This window comes from Dendrobates tinctorius, unplaced genomic scaffold (genome assembly GCF_039654945.1).
Source record: "Dendrobates tinctorius isolate UK_male_01 unplaced genomic scaffold, ASM3965494v1 ptg000009l, whole genome shotgun sequence".
Taxonomy (NCBI): Eukaryota; Metazoa; Chordata; class Amphibia; order Anura; family Dendrobatidae; genus Dendrobates; species Dendrobates tinctorius.
Genome location: NW_027361677.1, coordinates 8,855,491 through 8,875,636, shown reverse-complemented (window position 1 = coordinate 8,875,636; position 20,146 = coordinate 8,855,491).

The following is a 20,146-nucleotide window of genomic DNA, read 5'->3' as shown; positions in this document are numbered from 1 at the left end:
TCTGCTGCCCGACTAATCCACCTGTCCCCCCGCTATTCCCCAGCTTCTCCCCTCTGTCAATCCCTTCACTGGCTCCCAATTGCCCAGAGACTCCATTACAAAACCCTAACCATGACATACAAAGCCATCCACAACTTGTCTCCTCCATACATCTGTGACCTCGTCTCCCGGTACTTTCCTGCACGCAACCTCCGATCCTCACAAGATCTCCTTCTCTACTCCCCTCTTATCTCCTCTTCCCACAATCGCATACAAGATTTCTCTCGCGCATCACCCCTACTCTGGAACTCTCTACCACAACATATCAGACTCTCACCTACCATCGAAACCTTCAAAAAGAGCCTGAAGACCCACCTCTTCCGACAAGCCTATAACCTGCAGTAACCACCGATCGACCAAACCGCTGCACGACCAGCTCTACCCTCGCCTACTGTATTATCACCCATCCCTTGAAGATTGTGAGCCCTCGCGGGCAGGGTCCTCTCTCCTCCTGTACCAGTTATGACTTGTATTGTTTAAGATTATTGTACTTGTTTTTATGTATACCCCTCCTCACATGTAAAGCGCCATGGAATAAATGGCGCTAGAACAATAAATAATAATAATAATAATAATAATAATAATAATTTGCCAATTCAAGAATACATTTCTAGGAGTACTACAAGGAACAGAGGAGCGGTGCATTAAAAAAAAAAAGATGCTTCAGAATATAATTGGGGAATACAATTGTTCACGAGGGTAAGTTTTAAAGATACAAATACAGAAAAGAGGTGACTAATAGAGTCCCTAAAAGACCTATTACAGATATGTGCCAGGTTGGCCACCAGCTGACGCTGCTTCTAGAGCTGGATATATATGGAGGAGAATTGGGAGTATTTAGTCTAAAAAAAGGAATGAAAGCGAGACTGAGAAAAATCAAGGGTATGTGCACACGTAAAGTATTTGTAGCAGAATTTTCAATGTCCTTTTGTAGGAAAAAATGGTGTCCAAGATATGGACTTTATGCGTTTTACGTGAACTTTTATTCTTTTTGCTTGCATTTTTTCCCACTGAAAGAATTGACATGCCAAAAAAAACCCCAAAAAACGCTGCATGTGAACAAGCCCTAATAATAGAAAAAAAAAAGTAAAATAAAAAAAGTTACAGCTCCAACGGCAGCAGTCTCCTATTATCAAGGACGTACATACCACGGAGGCAGACCGTGCGACTGCTATAGGCACTTACAGGCTGCAGTCAGGAAGAGGCCGGGTCCCTGGGCTAGGGAACACATTAGTTTTACATAACAGGTGACATTCCTATAGACAGCGAGTAGATTGTGTAGCTGGACGCTGCCTTCTGGCAGAGCAGCTCCAGATTAATGACTGTTTTAAGACAATAATGCAATTCACATTGGATCAATACAATTTACTGCAGCTAAATACTAAAACTTAAGACTGCGTATCTTCCCTCTTTATAATTGGGCTATTTTTTTATTTTTTTTTGCTTATGCTCAAGAGTTAAGTAATTTTTATTTTTGCCATTAGTGATATATTTTCATGTGGCTGCTGAGAAGAAATGTAAATGTATCCTACTGGAGCCTATATTCAAATAGTGTTAAGAATCCTGGGCCTAATTCGGCAGGTGCCTATCTATGTTTAGGTGAAAGGGAGTACTGGTTCTCTTTGGTTTATTACAGGCAACGATCCGTGGGAAAATATGCTAATTAGCTGTTGAAAACTTTAGTGCCACCTGAAGGCATTTATCTTGTTAGTATATGTCTGACCCATAAAAGAGCATTGAAACATGAATAAGAATATTAGCTAAACTAGATACCCATCTGTAGACAGATGTTTAGGGGCACTTGCACCTCATCAGAGCAAAGTAAGGCACTAGATTCAGAGTAACAACCTATCGGTGGTACTTGGAGGTTTTCTTGCTTCTGAAGAGCACTGGAGAAGATTTTGGATACCTTTATCTACATGTAATGGAACCAAAGCCAGGACAAGGGGTTGGCAGATATCTTGGGCACCATGGGAGGAGGGGGATGATTAGACAGAATGAGCATAGGAGGGCAGTATATATAAGATATATAATGTAAGTTATCATCTATAAAAAAAGATAGGTGATAACCTGTTGATCGGTGGAGGTCCGACCATTGGAACTCACACTGCTAGATGAAACAGGGCACGTCTAGTATGGAGTGGCAGCACATATGCTTGACCACAGTTCCATTCATTCTCTATGCTGAGCGGTGAATCCCCAGATTATGGGGCCCCAACAAATGATGTTGGGGACCTAACAATTGGTTGGTTGGAATTCATTCACCTGGTTCTTTCGGCAAATAATCCTCTGACAGACAATTCTACATTGGCTTTCTCCACTCTCCCTACAGAGAACACAGGATCACCCAGCATAGTCGAGCGCTTCTATGTTTGGGGAAGTCAGGAGAGGTAGCTCTCGACCAATGGAGAAGAACTGCAAACGCTGACAAACCCAATAAATACGTGGTAAGGTGGAGTATGTAGTAGAAAAATAACAATTCGGATTGATTGCGGAAGGAGGGGGGCAGAAGGCAGTTAACTAAATTTTAGGTATCATACACATCATCATGGACTTGTGGCCGGGTGGTCTAAGTCTAGAATCCATATTTTGGGCACCAAGAGAACTTAGCCTTCCACGGATCTGCACCACTAGTTAAACTATTATAGTCAAAGAGATCAGACAATTGGCATGCGTGTGGGATGTATTAAAGACTTGCTGTCACTCGCAGCTTGCTGCGATTGTACTCTCATGCTGAATCGGCATGAGAAAATCATCGGGGATCTGAGATAGCCCAAGGTATAACACTGGGTCGAGTGCTATACGATGTTTTATAGCATAGCACACGGCTGCGTTATACAGTAATGTGACTCTGACCAAACACTACATCTCCTTGTTACACAGCCAAGGAAGCCAACATTGGACCCTTAGCACTGAAAAAACAACATATTGCTATAAAATGAACTTCATGTCCATATTCTTCTAAAGCAAAATAATAATGCAAATAAACCATCTTAATTCACGTTTGGGAAAGTTATAGATTATAAAACAGAGAATATAATTTTGTAGGAATTTTCCTTGGAGAAGGCGGAGGACAACCATCCACAGGCTACTGTTTGACCGTTCTTGCCACTCATCACTGCAGAGCAGGTTTTGGCTGGCTGATAAAGATGGTGTTAACGGTAACTTATTTGTTGAGTCAAACCCTGCCTTTCACTGATGAGAGGCAAAGACTCCAAAACAATTGTTTGTAGATGGGTGCATGGATTGGCTAATCCTATTGCAAGGTCTCCCCAGAATTTTCAAGGAAAGTAAACTTGGTAACAAAATGAACCTGTGACTCTTAATATGCTGCTCTTGTCCTGCCTTCATGATCTAATTATTCAGTAAGGCTCTGGTATCTCTTTGACCTCAAGAAGCCTGGAATTTCAGTGTTGACACAGTCAGTAAGTGTCACAATCGGTCAGTCACGTTGACGAGGTTGAAAGTGAAGGATGATGAAATGATTGTTTGGTTTCTAAAAATAAGAGGGATGTTCTAGTAACGTGGCTTTCTAAATGATACAAAGTGACATTCAGAATCAGCTCTTGTTTCTTACAGAAAATCCCCCTCCATTTTTCTCTCGAGGCTTAGTCATGGTTATATGACTCAATAGGAAATAGGGTTTGCATGTCGTGGGCCATGTTTTGCGCAGTTCTTAATTTTTTTGCTCTGCTGGACATTAGACTGTGTAACCAAAAGCAGGTTTGTGTTGTGTTAATCCTGCTGTAGTCGGAGGATGATCTCTTTATATTGTTGCATTAAGGGGATGGTACAAGATTAGAAATACGTGTCTGATTTTTATTCCAGAAATGTCCATAGACTGTGTCCAGTATTCCAAGTTCATCACCATTTTAGTGAATGAAGTGGAGGTGCAATACCAGAATCATCCCAAAAAACTAGACGGGGGCAGTTTCTAGACTCAAACCACCCCTTTGAGAAGTAAGCTACATTGGTAGAGCGATGTGAAGACTGTCTTCTCACACTGTGTTTGCTTCATCATATTTTTGGTTGTGTGACTTGTTTGAGACCCCTTTGAGCCTTAAACGGGAACTATTAACAGACAGTGCTAATTAAATTAGGGATTATGTAGGCTTAGCCATAACTTGAAGTTTTAAGTTCTCAATGAAAAATCTGTACAGGGTCCTCAACCATCATACATAGTACTGGTTTGCTCCGATTGAGTAGATGGCCCTTTTGGGTGACCTTAAGTTTCAAAGCCTCAATTTCTACATCTTCTATAGATACTCTATTGTGTACTAGCTGTCCTAATACATATGATCTACTGGGTACCCAACCAATTTCTATATAGAGACTTCTGTAAGTAGGTGATGAAGATTAGTTGGTTATAGTCATTGGGAAGCTCCAATGTATCAGCATTTACCTAACCGCAGGATGTCCTCATAAGAAATCTGATATTACATAAGCTTTCCCAGCACGTCTGATAAGCGATGGCCAGTCAATAAGAGTTGGCATGCTACATGTTATTGGATGTCCACCAGTTCCTGTGCCGGATCTAAAATGTCAGATCCAGTGACATACAAAGGAATATGTCAATATACAAATGGGTCCTTACTCATTTTTTCTTCTTGGCTTGACATAGACCAAGATGAGAGATGCAAATGTTTGCGTTACAAAACCAGATAGCAAACATCCAGTAAAACAAGCATTTATTTTCCAAGACTGGTCATTTCCTGTCCTTCATCTTGAGTCCACAAGGTAAGGAAAGGAAGGCGTTGGACAAGGTTAGTTTCATCCTTAATTTTAATGGGTAGGAAGAAAAACAACAACAAAGAAAAAAAGACTATGGGTACTCAAAGGGACTGTGAGCACAGAATGACTTTTCAAACCAAGTCCCCGCCCTTGGTGCTTCACGGCAGTGCCAATCATTTGTATACACCTTCCCACCTGCTTCGTTTCCAGCCATCACCACCTTTCTCTGGTCAGAACTGTCAATCAAAGAAGAGATGGGTGGAGATTGAAGGAAAATAACCAGGTGGGGAGGTGTATATAAATGATTGGATCCACCATGAAGCCCTGACTTTGACTCTACAGTCATTCTGTGTTGACAGAGTCCCTTTAACCCAAGGAACATGAAAAAGAGTGTGGAAAGCATGCACTAAATGATTGTATCCTAGTTGGTTAGATGCTGCCCCCATAAGATTCTCCATTGAATATGCCCCTATATGCTGCCCCCATAAGATGCTCCATTGAATATCCCCCATATGTTTCCCCCATAAGATGCTCCATTGACTATGCCCCCATAAGATACTCCATTGAATATACCCCCATATGCTGGCCCCATAAGATGCTCCATTGAATAGGCCCCCATATGCTGCCCCCATAAGATGCTCCATTGAATATGCCCCCATATATTGCTGCTGCCGCTACTGCAGGTATAAAAAAAAATTGACATACTCACCTCTCGTCGCTAGGGGCCAGGTGCCGGTGTGCTGAGCAGGCGGACACCGGTGCGCTATGGGGGACAGGTGTCGCCGCTGGCTCAGGACCCAGCACTTGACATATTCACCTGTCTTGGTTCCAACACTGCTCGCCGCTGTCTGCCCGCCGGGTCGCTCTGGCTGTGGCGTTCAGGCAGCAGAGGGCGCGATGACGTAGTCAGTGTAAGAGATGAGGACAAAATGCTGAAAGAGCAGTTCATTGAAGGTCTTTTGTCTGATTCCAGTAAGGCACAACTGCGCATGATGTCACTGCAAAACCCTGACATGGACTTTGTTCAGTTTAAGGACAGATTCATCTGTATCTTAAGAGAACCTACCTATGTCTTCACTGAGTCAGTTAAACATCTAGCAGTTACATACCACCAGGGGGCAGTAACCTCACCCCAGGTGCCTGCAGTAGAGCATGTGCAGATTCCAGTTGTTGATTCTAATGCAGATTTACGTCTGCAAGTACAGTAACTGACTAAAAATATGGCGCTCTATGTAAAACTGTTCAGACTCTCCAGACTTGTTTCCCCCACAGAGAGGATCCAACTAGCATCAAGACTGGATGATCTCCCATGGTGACGGCCAAAGAGGATACCGCAACATCAACGACGACTGACACACACTGGCAGGCGAACAACAGACTGATTTGACTCTTCTGGGAGACCCATCTGCAGGCGGTGCCATAAGTTTTATCATATTGAAAGGGAATATCCTTTAAATGGGTGACCCCTGGGGCCGACGACCAACCCCCAGGAGTAAGACAATCTGGTCCAACTAACTGGAGAAACAGGTATGTTGGAGGACGTCCACTTATACCCGTGGTAGTGGATGGTATCCCCTTCACCGCCCTCATGGACACTGGATCACAGGTAACCACAATGCCTCACACACTGTACCAAAGATATTGGACTGATGCTGATTTCACCCAACTTCCTGATGGTAACTTGTCATTAAGAGCAAGTAATGGTCAACCTCTGACAAAGGTGGGGTACAAAGAGATTGTCATTAAAGTGGGAAAAGTGGAGCTCAAAGCTCAAGGTCTCGTGGTGGTAGAGGTGGACAGAGTGTCAACCTATCATAACATTGGGCACAAATGTGATGGAAAATTGTTTAAGTGAGGTCATCACCATTTTGAAAGACATAGCCGAGTCAGCCCCGTACAAAGAACAGCATGCCCTCAGTAGAGATATCAAGGCCCTTGTGCAGCAACAGCAGGTGGTGTTAACTGGTGGAGAGATTGGTAGCGTAAGGGTGAGTGATCCCTGCTCCATTATGCTTCCCCCTAGGAGTGAGACCCTCATCTGGTGCAGATCAGCCATAGGCATCAGAGGACGGGACTACCAAGCTCTCCTTGAACCAGTCTACTCAGATAGCAGACCTACAGTGCTGACGGCCAGGGGAATTGATGTTAAAAGGGGCAGGGTCCCGGTAAGTGTTCTGAACTGTGGAGAGGAGGAAGCTTGCTTGCCCCATTATGCAACCGTAGCCAAACTATTCACAGTCAGTAACAACAATATTCAGGCTGTAGAACCCTTGACTCCGTCAGAAGCGGAGGAATGGTTCCAAAAGATACATGTTGGCACCGACTCCACTCCTGTACATCAGAAAAATGGAGTGCGGCGGGTGGTACAAGAATACGAGAGGGTTTTCAGTAAGCATCCCTTGGATTTTGGGCAGGTAAAAGGGTTTGAACTTAACATCCCCACAGGAGATCACCCACCTATCAAAGAAAGGTATGGTCATGTACCTCCAGCTCATTATCAGTGTGCAAAAGGTATGCTAAAAGAAATGAAACAAGCAGGGGTAATCAGAGATAGCTACAGTCCTTGGACAGCTCCCCTGGTGTTAGATGGTACAATGCGCATGTGGGTAGATTACAGACAGCTTAACAAAATTACTCACAAAGATGCATACCCCTTAACGCACATAGAGGAGTCTCTAGCAGCGCTAAAATCAGCTAGGTACTTCTCCACTTTGGACTAACCAGTGGGTACTGGCAGCTTCCTGTTGCTGAGGCAAAGAAAAAACTGCGTTCACTACTCCAAAGGGGCTATGTGAATTTAATTACATGCCGTTCGAATTGAGCAGTGCTCCTGGGACCTTTCAGAGAATTATGGAATGCTGCCTGGGACATATGAATTTTGAGACTGTGCTATTGTACTTGGACGATGTGATTGTATATTCCAGGACCTATGAGGAACATCTTCAACACCTGTCAGAGGTCTTGGAGGCGTTGTCCAACTTCGGCTTAAAGGTAAAACCATCTAAGTGTCATCTCCTAAAGCCCAAAGTGTAGTATTTAGGCCATATCGTGAGTTCAGAAGGAGTAGCACCCGTCCCAGACAAAGTGACTGTCATCAGAGACTGGCAGGTACCCACAAACAACCAAGAGGTCAGACAATTCCTAGGCCTAGTGGGATACTACAGACGCTTTATCAAAGACATTACTAAATTGGCAGCCCCTCTTCAAGATGCCAATCAAAGGGCCCCCTTGAAGCCCATCATCACTTAACAACATTTGGAACTGGTGGCCCTAGACCACGTGCAACTAACCCCAAGCCGATCATGGTATACCTATGCCTTAACAATAGTGTATCACTATTCCCGTTTCCAAGTGGTCAGTCCGGTGAAAGACCAAACAGCAAGAAAAGCTGCAAAGGCATTCCAGGAATATTTCTGCAGACCCCATGGCTACCCAGATCAAGTGCTGACAGACAGAGGTCCAGCCTTCGAAGCAGAAGTCGTTCAAGAATTTTGCTCCCTCTATGGATGTAAAAAGATCAGAACTACACCATACCATCCACAAGGCAATGGTCTTTGTGAAAAACTGAACCATCTGGTAATCAATTTATTGCAGATCCTACTACTAGAAGAAAGGAACCAATGGCCTGACAAATTGCCTGATTTGATTGAAATGTACAACCATATCCCAACCAGCGCAACAGGATATGCCCCAGCTTACTTGATGCATGCACGTCCAGGTAAACTCCCCATCCACCTGGAAATGGGAGTCCTAACTCCTGAAACCATATCCGGCCAATTGGACACGGATTGGAATACAGAAAGACACCTGCAGTATCAAAAAGTTCAGCAATGTGTAGAGGAAAGTCTTGCTCAAGCTAGGCAAAAACAGGAAAGGAACTTTAATAGACATGCTGTGGCAACCCCCTCACCAACAGGTGAACAAGTGCTGAAGAAAAAGAGAAGAAACCACAAGTTAGATGACCAATAGGAGGCTCAGCCTTACATTATTCAACCATCTAGTTATGACAACAGCAAAGTGTGTACCATCTCCAAAGACGGCGGAAAAACGTGTACTACCGTATCCAGAGACAATCTGAAAGTATGTCCAGCACAATTGCGTGAAAGAGTTGAGACTAAGGCTGTGTGCCCACGTTGCGTTTTTTTAAGCGTTTCTGCATCGTTTGTGCCGGATCAGAAGCTGCAGAAACGCTTAAAAGAAGCTTCCAATTAAATTTAATGCATTTTTGGCTTCTTGTGCCAATGCATGCGCTTTTAAACGCTTAGAACACGCTTAGCGGCTAAAAATGCAGCATGCTCATTATTTTCCGCATAGATGAGCGTTTTTAGCCATTTCCAATGTTCCCAGAAACCGCGCGGAAAAAAACGCATCAAAAACTCACGATTTTTAAGCAAAAATTGCGCAAAAACCGTGTGGATATAAAACGTGCGGTTTCTGGGAAGGAGTCCGGTTTTCTAAGCATTTCTAAACGCTAACGTGGGCACATAGCCTAGAGAAGACTCTCAGCTAAAAGAAAAGACTGATACAATGATTCGCACTGTTCTAGGTGAATTCCCTAGTTCTTGGCTACAAGTTAACAACGCAGTGGTAGTTCCAGTGATGGTGTTCCCACAAAGGTCTTTATCAGAAATACCAAATTGTTCTGGAAGCGACGAATCGCTAATGCCAACCACTAACACTGTGCATGTGGAAGAATCAGAAAACCTGCCCACAGTCAGCACTGAATCTGTTGTACCCATGGTAGGTTCAAAGACGCGTAGGAAGCTGCCTAGTGTTCCTATCGTGCGCAGATCACAGCGTAGCACACAGGGCCAAACCCCTTCTCGCTATAGAAATGATTTGTAAAATATTCTAAGATCAATAATTAAGTTTTCAGTTGTACTTACATTGAACTTTGCCTTAGGTAACGTTATTAAAAATGTTAAAGAATTTGTGCCCACAAGCACTAATGTGAGATTTCAGCAGTTACTATGCCTTATTCTACTACAAGAACTCTTGTAAAGACTCTTAAATTTGAGAAGAAAAACTGTTCATCGTGCCTTTGCAGGAAGCCATATAAAACAGCCAGTGCAATGAATTTCATATTATGGTCAGTGTGCCCTACAGCTGCACTCAGGGACGATCCAACCAATCAGAAGTCGTTTTCGGCTGTAATCCACGACTCAACTCAGTTACTGGGACTGTTTACTTATTCTCAAGGTAAATGTTATGTCGTTTGTTATATGCTTATGTTCCTTGTGTAGCCCGAGGATGTGCTACCTTTAAATAGGGGTAATGTGGCACCCTACATCTTTACCACCACAAAAGCATTAAATATGTAATGTTTTGTATGTGCTTTGTGATCAATGGGAGTTATGCTTTCTCTGCTAGAGACCACAACACACACACAATTTGCCTCACTCCCTCACTTGTCTGAAGCTTAGAGTTTGCAAAAATACCCTAACTGGGAGGGGAGGAGTTGTGAGTTGTTGTTTCAGTGAAGGAGGAAGAACGCTCTTGGAAGCCATGATTAGACATGTGCTCTATCCAGGAGTACAACTAAAAAGCATCAGGGAACCAGCCCCTAGACCATTCATGCTTTCAGAGCAGGGTGGTAAGCTGAGAGACTGTGTGGGATTATACAACCATCAGTAAAGCGTTTTCCTTTGGAAATACTGCCACAAACTAGGATCAGTGAAGGATAGTGCAAGTGGGAACTTGAGCTGCTTCACACAGGATTAAAGCTGCAAGTTGCTGAAGGAGAAATACACAGTGAGTAGAGGCAATATTGGAAGTTCTAAACTCTGAGAAGCCTTGGTCCCTGAAGGGATTAGAATAGCAGGAAGCAGAGAGAAAGATAACTCCCATTCTCCAGAGCAGACTGTAACCTGGTGAGAGTTGTAATATCTCCTCTGAACAGCACCTGAACTACAGTAAATGATAACGTGACTTTCCTTGTCTCCTGCTTTATTACTCCGTGCCTTCAACTTCCATCACAATCTCTGGGGGTCTGCCCTGGTTGAAGAGGGTTTGACATCTGCACTGCCATCACCATTTACTCCCCCAGGGATCATCTGCAGTGCCGGCTATACTACAGTCGAACACTCCAACTGGCGTCACGAATCACTACATAAACTTTATCCCTAATCAATACTCCCCTTTTACATGACCGCCTGAGGCCATGGACCGGGTCTCTGCCATTGTGACATTTCTCATTGAAGTTAATAGGCTAGGTACCGAGTATCCCACGGCCTCTGGGGCGCATCACAAGCATAACTTCCTATGCAAATCTAGGCATGCGCGCTGAATTAGTAACATGTATTACCATTGCTTAGAAGAATTCATGATTGTTGCACTTATAAAATAGCACAAAAGTATTTAGATTCTAAATAGCGTAGGGGTATAAACATTCCCTCAACGTAATGGAAATCAAGTGAAAAAACATTGGGAAAAGCAACACATTGACAAAAGGTATATTGGTACAAAAATATATATACAGTGGGGTAAATACGCATTTGATCCCTTACTGATTTTGTAAGCTTTCCCACTGACAAAGACATGATCAGTCTATAACTTTAAGGGCAGGTTAATTTTTACATTGAGAGATAGAATATAAAAAATAAAGTCCAGAAAATCACATTGTATAAATTATATAAATTTATTTTCATTTTGCAGTGAGAAATAAGTATTTGATCCCTGGAAATAGAGTGCTGTATTTCCATCTTACTGCTGTCCTTGTAAGGTGCTAGCAGGAATGCGGGATGCAGTGACGAGCAGGAGGCAGAACAAGAGTTAATGGGTATTTTATGCAGAGATTAATCGGCAATCAGTACGCCACGCAGGGAGAACGCGGAAACACAATAATACAAATACAGGAAAGATGAACAGTGTAGATATAACGTTAATAACGATCGGTAAAGGATTGGATAAACTTATCAGTCTGTAGCTCCCGGACGGTCAGGGTTGCACAATCCCACGATGTCGACAAGGGTGACACAAGAAGTCTCTGAAGCGAACCCGGATGAAGTCAAAGCAATGTCTCTTGAACGAAACGGCGGTTACTGGCTTACTCCACAGGGAGTAGAAGATGGAAAAGCAAGTGGGCCACAAAGTTCCAGAGGGGAGGCCGCCGAAGAGCCCACGGAGTCAGAGTGTTGCGAGTGGTCCTTTTGGTAATGATTGTCAGGCACTGCGAAGGGTGCTGTCAAGTCAGAGCTCTCAAGTATGGAAGTCTGCCAGGAGCTGGGCTATATCTCAACGCAGGCTGTGCACTTAGAGGTGGTTAAGCTGCAGTGTAGGCCTGCTGACTGGTGGGGAACTGTGGAGATGGAGTCAACCTTCTCCTTGCGTGTTCTCTGTCTTCCCTCCAGAAGTTCCCCTTTCGCGTGCTCAGCTCCTTTGATCCTTACCCTACCCCCCTGAAGTCAGGTGCAAAGCTCTGCTGTGGTCAGAGAGTGCTTCCACCCGCAACAATGGTGACAGCCCCGATGGTTCCATGCCAGACACACTTGAAGCTGCCCCAGCCCAGTCCATCTCCCTACATCCTCACATGGCCTCAACAGACCTCACATAAACAGCGCTCGGATCAATGTTATTCTATAAGCTGTTCATAGAACACCATTCTCTTTGGTATTACAGATGAGACTCACTCAAGCCTATGGGTGTGCAAAAAATCGGTATATCATATGTATGTTTTACATAAAATTTTTAAGGACACATTGGTTTGTACAGTTTATTTACTGCTGAATAATAACAGAAGCCATATGGATGGAAAAAAGTCCGCACAGACAACATAAGGATAATAAACAGGGATATGACAAAAAGGATAAAAATTATAACTAAAAACAATTAATATGAAATTTACTAGAAGGGTTAATGGTATCATCATAGAATTCTTAGACATTTCATTCACTATAATTAACAATGAAATCATCACTAAAAACTACAGAAAACTAATCTTTCTTTGCAGTAAAAAAAAAAGTGCCCATCCGCCACATGTAAAAAATCCAATCCATACAGTCAATTCTTGTATATACAATGTACAAATAATATTATGGAAAATTTCACGTAACAGGAGATGGAATTAATAAAAAAAAATTAACAAAAAGAGGGTACCCAAAAAATAAAGTCGCAGAACCTCTGAAGATTCGACGCTCCAGTGACCTGCCACATTCTAAAGATGAAGAAAGAAGAATAGAAAATCCGTTTGCTTTTCTTTTAAACACAGTCCTTTATATGCAGCTATGAAATCAGCCATTTATAAAAAAATTGTCGTAAAATTGATAATTATCCAGGGAAACGCTGGACGCATGCGGCGGTAGGCGGAGCGTGGGCAGAGCTTCATGGAGGAAGAAAGGAGGAAGTGGCTGCTATCCGCAGCCCTCTTCAACGCAAGTCTGAAACCAGCCTTAGATTCGGCAATTGCACAATTTGTACTGACGTCATGATAGAGTTGGGCCAGATGAAGCGTCAGTCACAGAGCGAAACATCGGTTGCCTTATAATGTTACCTGCATGCTCAGCCCATCTAACGCTGCACGGCAATAAAGTATACATGCATTTTACTTCCAAGGTGTCTGACCCTCTTTTCTCTGAAGATGTTGTATGTGGACTACACCTTATAGAGTGTCCAGCACCGCCCTTATGGTCGTATATCCTGGGGGATCCATTATATACAACTGCTCTCATCCAGCCAAGTGATTCCTAGCGTCGGACAGTTTCTTTTCACTTTTTTCCTCGCAGTAATAATACAGTAACATTACATCCATAGAGAGATAAAGTCATGCAACTACGTCATCCTATGGCTCCTGCAGGGTCTAATATCAGTGAGGACAAAACGCCAGTGAGTATAAAATCCACTGGTGAATGTGGAGACTTTATATACTGTTGTATGTACAGTGGGATTGAAAAGTATTCAGACCCCTTTAAATTTTTCACTCTGTTTCATTGCAGCCATTTGGTAAATGCAAAAAAGTTCATTTTTTCCTCATTAATGTACACACTGCACCCCATCTTGACTGAAAAAAAACAAATGTAGAAATTTTTGCAAATTTATTAGAAAAGAAAAACTGAAATATCACATGGTCATAACTATTCAGACCCTTTGCTCAGTATTGTGTAGAAGCTCCCTATTGAGCTAGTACAGCCATGAGTCTTCTTGGGAATGATGCAACAAGTTTTTCACCCCTGGATTTGGGGATCCTCTGCCATTCTTCTTTGCAGATCCTCGCCAGTTCCGTCAGGTTGGATGGTGAATGTTGGTGGACAGCCATTTTCAGGTCTCTCCAGAGATGATCAATTGGGTTTAGGTCAGGGCTTTGGCTGGGCCAGTCACGAATGGTCACAGGGTTGTTTTGAAGCCACTCCTTTGTTATTTTAGCTGTGTGCTTAGGGTCATTGTCTTGTTGAATGGTGAACTTTTGGCCAAGTCTGAGGTCCAGAGAACTCTGGAAGAGGTTTTCATCCAGGACATCTCAGTACTTAGCCACATTCATGTTTCCTTCAATTGCAAAGAGGTCTCTGTGCTCTTAGGAACTTTGAGTACTGCAGAAATTATTTTGTAACATTGGCCAGATCTATGCCATGCCACAATTCTGTCTCTGAGCTCCTTGGCCCGTTCCTTTGACCTCATGATTCTCATTTGGTCTGACATACACTGTGAGCTGTGAGGTCTTATATAGACAGGTGTGCCTTTACAAATCAAGTCCTATCAGTTCAATTAAACACAGCTGGACTCCAATGAAGGAGTAGAACCATCTCAAAGAGGATCACAAGGAAATGGACAGGATTTAACTTATATACGAGTGCCTGAATTAAGGGTCTGAATACTTATGACCATGTGATATTTCAGTTTTTCTTCTTTAATAAATTTGCAAAAATGTTTACATTTCTGTTTTTTTCAGTCAAGATGGGGTGCAGAGTGTACATTAATGAGAAAGAAAAATGAAATTTTTTGCATTTACCAAATGGCAGGAATGAAAAAAGGAGTGAAAAATGTAAAGGGGTCTGAATAGTTTCCAAACCCACTGTAGATGAAATGTCACTGTGGCCTCTACACAACACAGGGCTGTGGGATGGAGGCGGTGGGGGCACAATGGAAATATATGGATTTGTTCCTATTTTCATTCATGTGCTTCACTGCAGATTTGCACCCATCAGCTATAGCATAAAAATCACCTGTCTAATATTCTTGGTACTCTGGACACCATAGTCTCCGATTGTTATTATAATATGTTTTTCTTCATATATTATTTTAATGAGATCATGTCCAGCAATTTTGCATATTGAATAAAGAAACATTTATTTATTTCTTTGGTTATTAGTCTTTGTATTTGTTGCTGCATCAGTTCTTGTTTTTTTCTAGGTGTTCACAGTTTTTAAATAGTTAGATGCAAAACATTTAGGGGCCGTGAGTACGATCTTAAAAAATGTTAAGTATGTTATTATGCAAAACTAAACTTTTCTTATACTAGATCATCTAATTATGTCAAACTTAGTGCTGCAGCAGCCGATGACATCATCGCTTACACTCTGGCTGATGATGTCACAATGGCGATGGTGTCACAATACTAGGTGATTGTTAGGTTACGGATTCCGATGTCGCTGTTCTTACTTTACCTTCAACTGCTGGAGAGTGAAGACAACTTTTGCGCACTTAGCAAATTCATTATTATTGATATTAACTTATCATGGGACGAAGAAGGAAGAGTGGTGAAAAGAATAAGAGGAATGCTAAAAGGAGATGCATGGAAGAGAGTTTTTCCCAGAGAGGAGAAACTTCTCAGGATATTGTACAGGATGTACCTGTTGAGAAGACAGATGATCCCTGTACATCATTTTCTGGACATCCAGAGAAAAAGACCCTTAAAAAGGGGAAAAAAAGAGGGAAAACATCTCCTGAGAAAGGAGATGAAACCCCAAATAAGAGAGGAAGAATGGTGGAATCTGAGAGTGGACAGGATGTTACCTCTGAAATATGGTTTAGCTTATCAGCTAAAACCAGGAGCTCTCACTTACATCATGAGAGAGTTGAAAATCAAAGTTGTAGAGAACAACTTAAGAGAAAGAGGACATCTGACATTGAGACCACCACAAAGAGAAGACGTGAGAGTGACAAATCCATCAATCAAGCTCCAGAAGGTAAAGTCTATAGTCATTTAGTCACAGGCCACATCCATGTTTTATATACAGTGTTCATTTATTTTACAAAATGTAACCTAATGACACAATCTTATCCCATACATCTCACCGCGTGCATCAGAGATCTCCACCTTCTATACTTGAGGCTCTCCAGCCAGAACATGGTGGTAACCAGGTTCATCATGGTTCAAAGTTCATGATAGATTTAAAAAAATTGCCAATTTAATGTAGCATTATATATGAGTACGACTGTAAGGTTAATTGTTAGTTTTTATATCTGTTTTCCGTTCTAGGTGTAATCGGTGCTCAGACCACCAGCCCTTCAGAGCAAGTGACTGCCTGTTTTTCCCTGGAGAGTTTCATCTTTACCTGGGAGCTTGGAGAAGGCAGCTTTGGCAAGGTGATGCTGGCGACACATCAACCCAGCGGACTTCAGCTGGCGGTCAAGATCGTTAAGAAGAGGGAATTGTTGGAGAATCCTGAAGACATCTTCCGCATAGAGAGAGATGTCCTGGAAATTACTGAAGACAGCAGATTCTTCACACATGTCTATGGCACCTTCCAGACAGCGGTAAGAGACTCCTCACATTCTATAAATTCTCTCCTTTCTCCCCATCATGTCCATTTGCTTCCATCAGATTACAAATTTAATATTTGCCTGTGCAAATGAAGGGACCTGCTGCATGCTCTGTGTGCCTGTATGTTCTGGGCGCCATTGCCGATTGCTATCATTAGAGGATTTTGACTTAGTTTTTACCCTGGACACCTCTCCAATGTGTGCAGACACAGAGACATGTCTTCTGGACATACAGTATAGGTCCCAGAGCCACAGTAAATGTTATCAGGATGGATAAAATCTGCATTATTTACCATCATCTTCCCTCCTCTCGCACAGGACTATGTATTATATGCCATGGAATATCTGAGTGGTGGCGATTTGACTGAATTTATCAATTCCAGAGGCCCCCTGGATGTCTGCACGATCAGGTAAGAGAGCAGCCGCTCTGTGATATCTGTGGCTGCTGTCTCCCCTCATAGTTATTAGTGGTTCAGAAGAACAATTAATGCTGATAGGATTTTTTTCTTCCTTATTAGGTTCCTTGCAGCAGAAATCTTGAGTGGATTAGAGTTTCTCCACAGTCGGGGATTATTCACCGGTAATAAGTCATTTCTTGTTTTATACGTAGGGAAAGATTTATTATGGGAAATAGTTAACTGTGCCGGAATTGAGGTGTTATTTGGCCAAAATTCTGGTGAACATGAGGTGTACCACATTTATGAAGTGCTTTAGACACTTTTGGGGCTCACTTGAAGAGGGGACAAGGCTTTTATGGAAATGGGAATAGTTTGTTGGGAATCCATGTGGCTTACAATGTCACAACGTGCAACGAAACTGTAATCAGATTTTTGTGAAAATTATTGGCTCTAAGTAATGAAACCAATAGTGGAGTAACATCAGACAAAAGTCTCTGAAGATGCTCCTAATGTGTCACACAGCCACTGTGATGAATTTGGCGCGTTTTCAGACAGCCTGGTATATGTCTTCACAAGATACGATTAGTGAATCTGCCCCCAGTGTATAGTGAGTGGTCCTGTGAAGCCCCCACAGCAACCCCAGCATGACAGCTGATCTACGTCTGACTCACAGAACTATTTTTCTTTTTTTTAAGGGATATAAAACCAGATAACATTCTTCTAGACGGTGATGGACACGCTAAGATTGCTGATTTCGGCGTTGCTGCTATGAATGTATTTGGCTCTCAGAAGATCAGAGGCTTTTACGGCACTCGTCGCTATATGGCTCCTGAGGTGACTATGTGACTACTAATATCTCTTATTATCTACCTGCAATTCTTACTTAATGTGGAGCTTGTGGAATCACAGATCTATCACCAAAGAGCTCACATTTACTAACGTTATCTAATAGATGGACTGTGTAAGGCCCCCATACATATTAGACTAAAGTCAGCCGAACTGGCCATTATCAGAAGGATCAGCTTAGGGCAGCACGGTGGCTCAGTGGTTAGTACTGCAGCCTTGGGGTCAAATCCCACCAAGGACAACACTGTCTTTGTGTGGGTTTCCTCCGGGTTCTCTGGTTTCCTTCCCCACTCCAAAGACATACTGATAGGGAAAGCACTGTATGTAAAGCACTGCGGAATAAGATAGCGCTGTATAAGAAAAGCATAATAAATATAAAAAAAAAAGTTTACTGTGTACTGGGGCTTCTCGACTTGAGAGATAGCTATCAACCAAATGATCTTGTCATTTTTGGGGGTTTAGGTGTGGAAAAACACTGCCAGTAACCATGGACCACGGTACTTTTCTCTCTCCCAGGATGAACAATGTACTAACTTACTCTTCTAACCTTATATTTCCACAGATGATTCGTGAACAGCCCTTTAATTACACGGTGGACCTGTTTGCTTTTGGGGTCATACTCTTCCAAATGGCCACAGTATCTGACCCGTTTAACTATGATCGGCGTGATAAATGGGATAAACCTCGCTATCCGCGCACCATGGATTCTCAGCTCAGGGATCTCATTAAGAGAGTGAGTAAACAGACACTTCTACCTAGAGACATAGGAAGGATAGACCAGTCAGGAGAATTGATAATACACCGTACATTTCATCACCACTGTGTTGGGTATTTCAGCTTTAGAAGGAATTGGGGCAACGCTGGAGCCCCGGGACAGCCTCTCCTACATGTACACTGTTCTTATCTACAGGCCAGTTTGTACAGTAAAGAGGCTGCGGCGCTCACCAAAACATCTTCACACAGCTAATCCTCAGGATTATTGGGTATTGGCCCCTGACTGATCGACTACTGATGGCCTATCCTGTACTATCCTATCATGTACTATCATGTAACATCCTATCCTGTACTATCCCATCCTGTACTATCCTATTCTATCCTATCATGTACTATCCTATTCTATCCTATCCTATCCTGTACCATCCTATCCTGTCCTATCCTATCCTCTCTCTTTCTAGCAATGGTTGCTTTAAGAAATTCATCTTTCTATAAGAAAGTGAGATAATTCTGTTACTGCTGTTTTTTTCTGAGATTATTTCTATTATTACTTGTGATATAATAATGGTTCTTATATATTTGCAGCTCTTGTGTAAATCACCAAAGAAGAGGCAGGTTGTTTGCAGCAATCTAAAAGGACATCCATTCTTCTCGCCCATAAACTGGGAGGAATTAGAGGCGGGACGGTCCCGTCCACCATTTACAATGACACCTGTAAGTGCACAGCGTTATTTTATTATAATGTCACCTCCTCGTCTGTGTAATGTGATAATATGTGTAAGAAATACTCAGATAATGAGTAACAATCCTACATAGTATAGGCCAGAATGTGTTTATCCTCCCCTGCTGGTAAATGGGTGGAATTACAGTATGGGGCAGGATGGACAGGCTTTTATATATTTCTCCAAAGTGTAATTACTGTCCTCAATTCTTAAGAAGGCCACTTAGTGACTAACTTGGATCTGTTAGGCTGCATTCACACTGTGCATTTTTTTTTCTACGAAAGAGACATAATGCTCTGGACATTTTTTGGCGAAAAACACAACAAAAGTTTGCATTATTGTTGACACGGAGTCAAAAGAACCCATTGTGGTTGCAACATGTGAACACAGCTTTATGGTGCAGTTGTAGCAGATGTGGATACCGCAGATTGCCAGGCAGCACCAGTACTTGACTTGTTCTCAAGGAGCAGGTAACGATGCATCGTGGCGATTATCGGCAATCGGCACACGGTTACCACGGCTCATCCACAATCTGTACAGCTGTCCTCGGGAGGGAACAGATATAATTAATTACCTAATGAATTGACCAAACTGATTTGTCTTTCTTCTATAGATCCCAGTTATAGAAACCAGCAAACAAATTTTATTGCACCAAGTGATGTCTGACACTGAAGCTCAGGAACCACCTATAACTCCGGAGGACCAGCGGCTGTTCTGTGGCTTCTCCTACATCAGCAACAGGTGGAAGAGCATTAACAGCCGCAGCAATAACAGCAATGGAAATATAACATAGTCCCCTCCCCCAGCACCTGACTACTGGGTCAGGGAGGCGTGGACCTGGGTGTGGTCTGAAGAAAGAGGCGGGGTCTGTTGGAATCCCACCCCCGAGATCTTCCATCTACTCTGTTACATATCAGGGACCATAGTCTCCTGCATTCTCATCTGCCAGGCAGGCTACTTGGAGATGTAGGACCACCGTATTACAGGACGGCACGGTGGCGC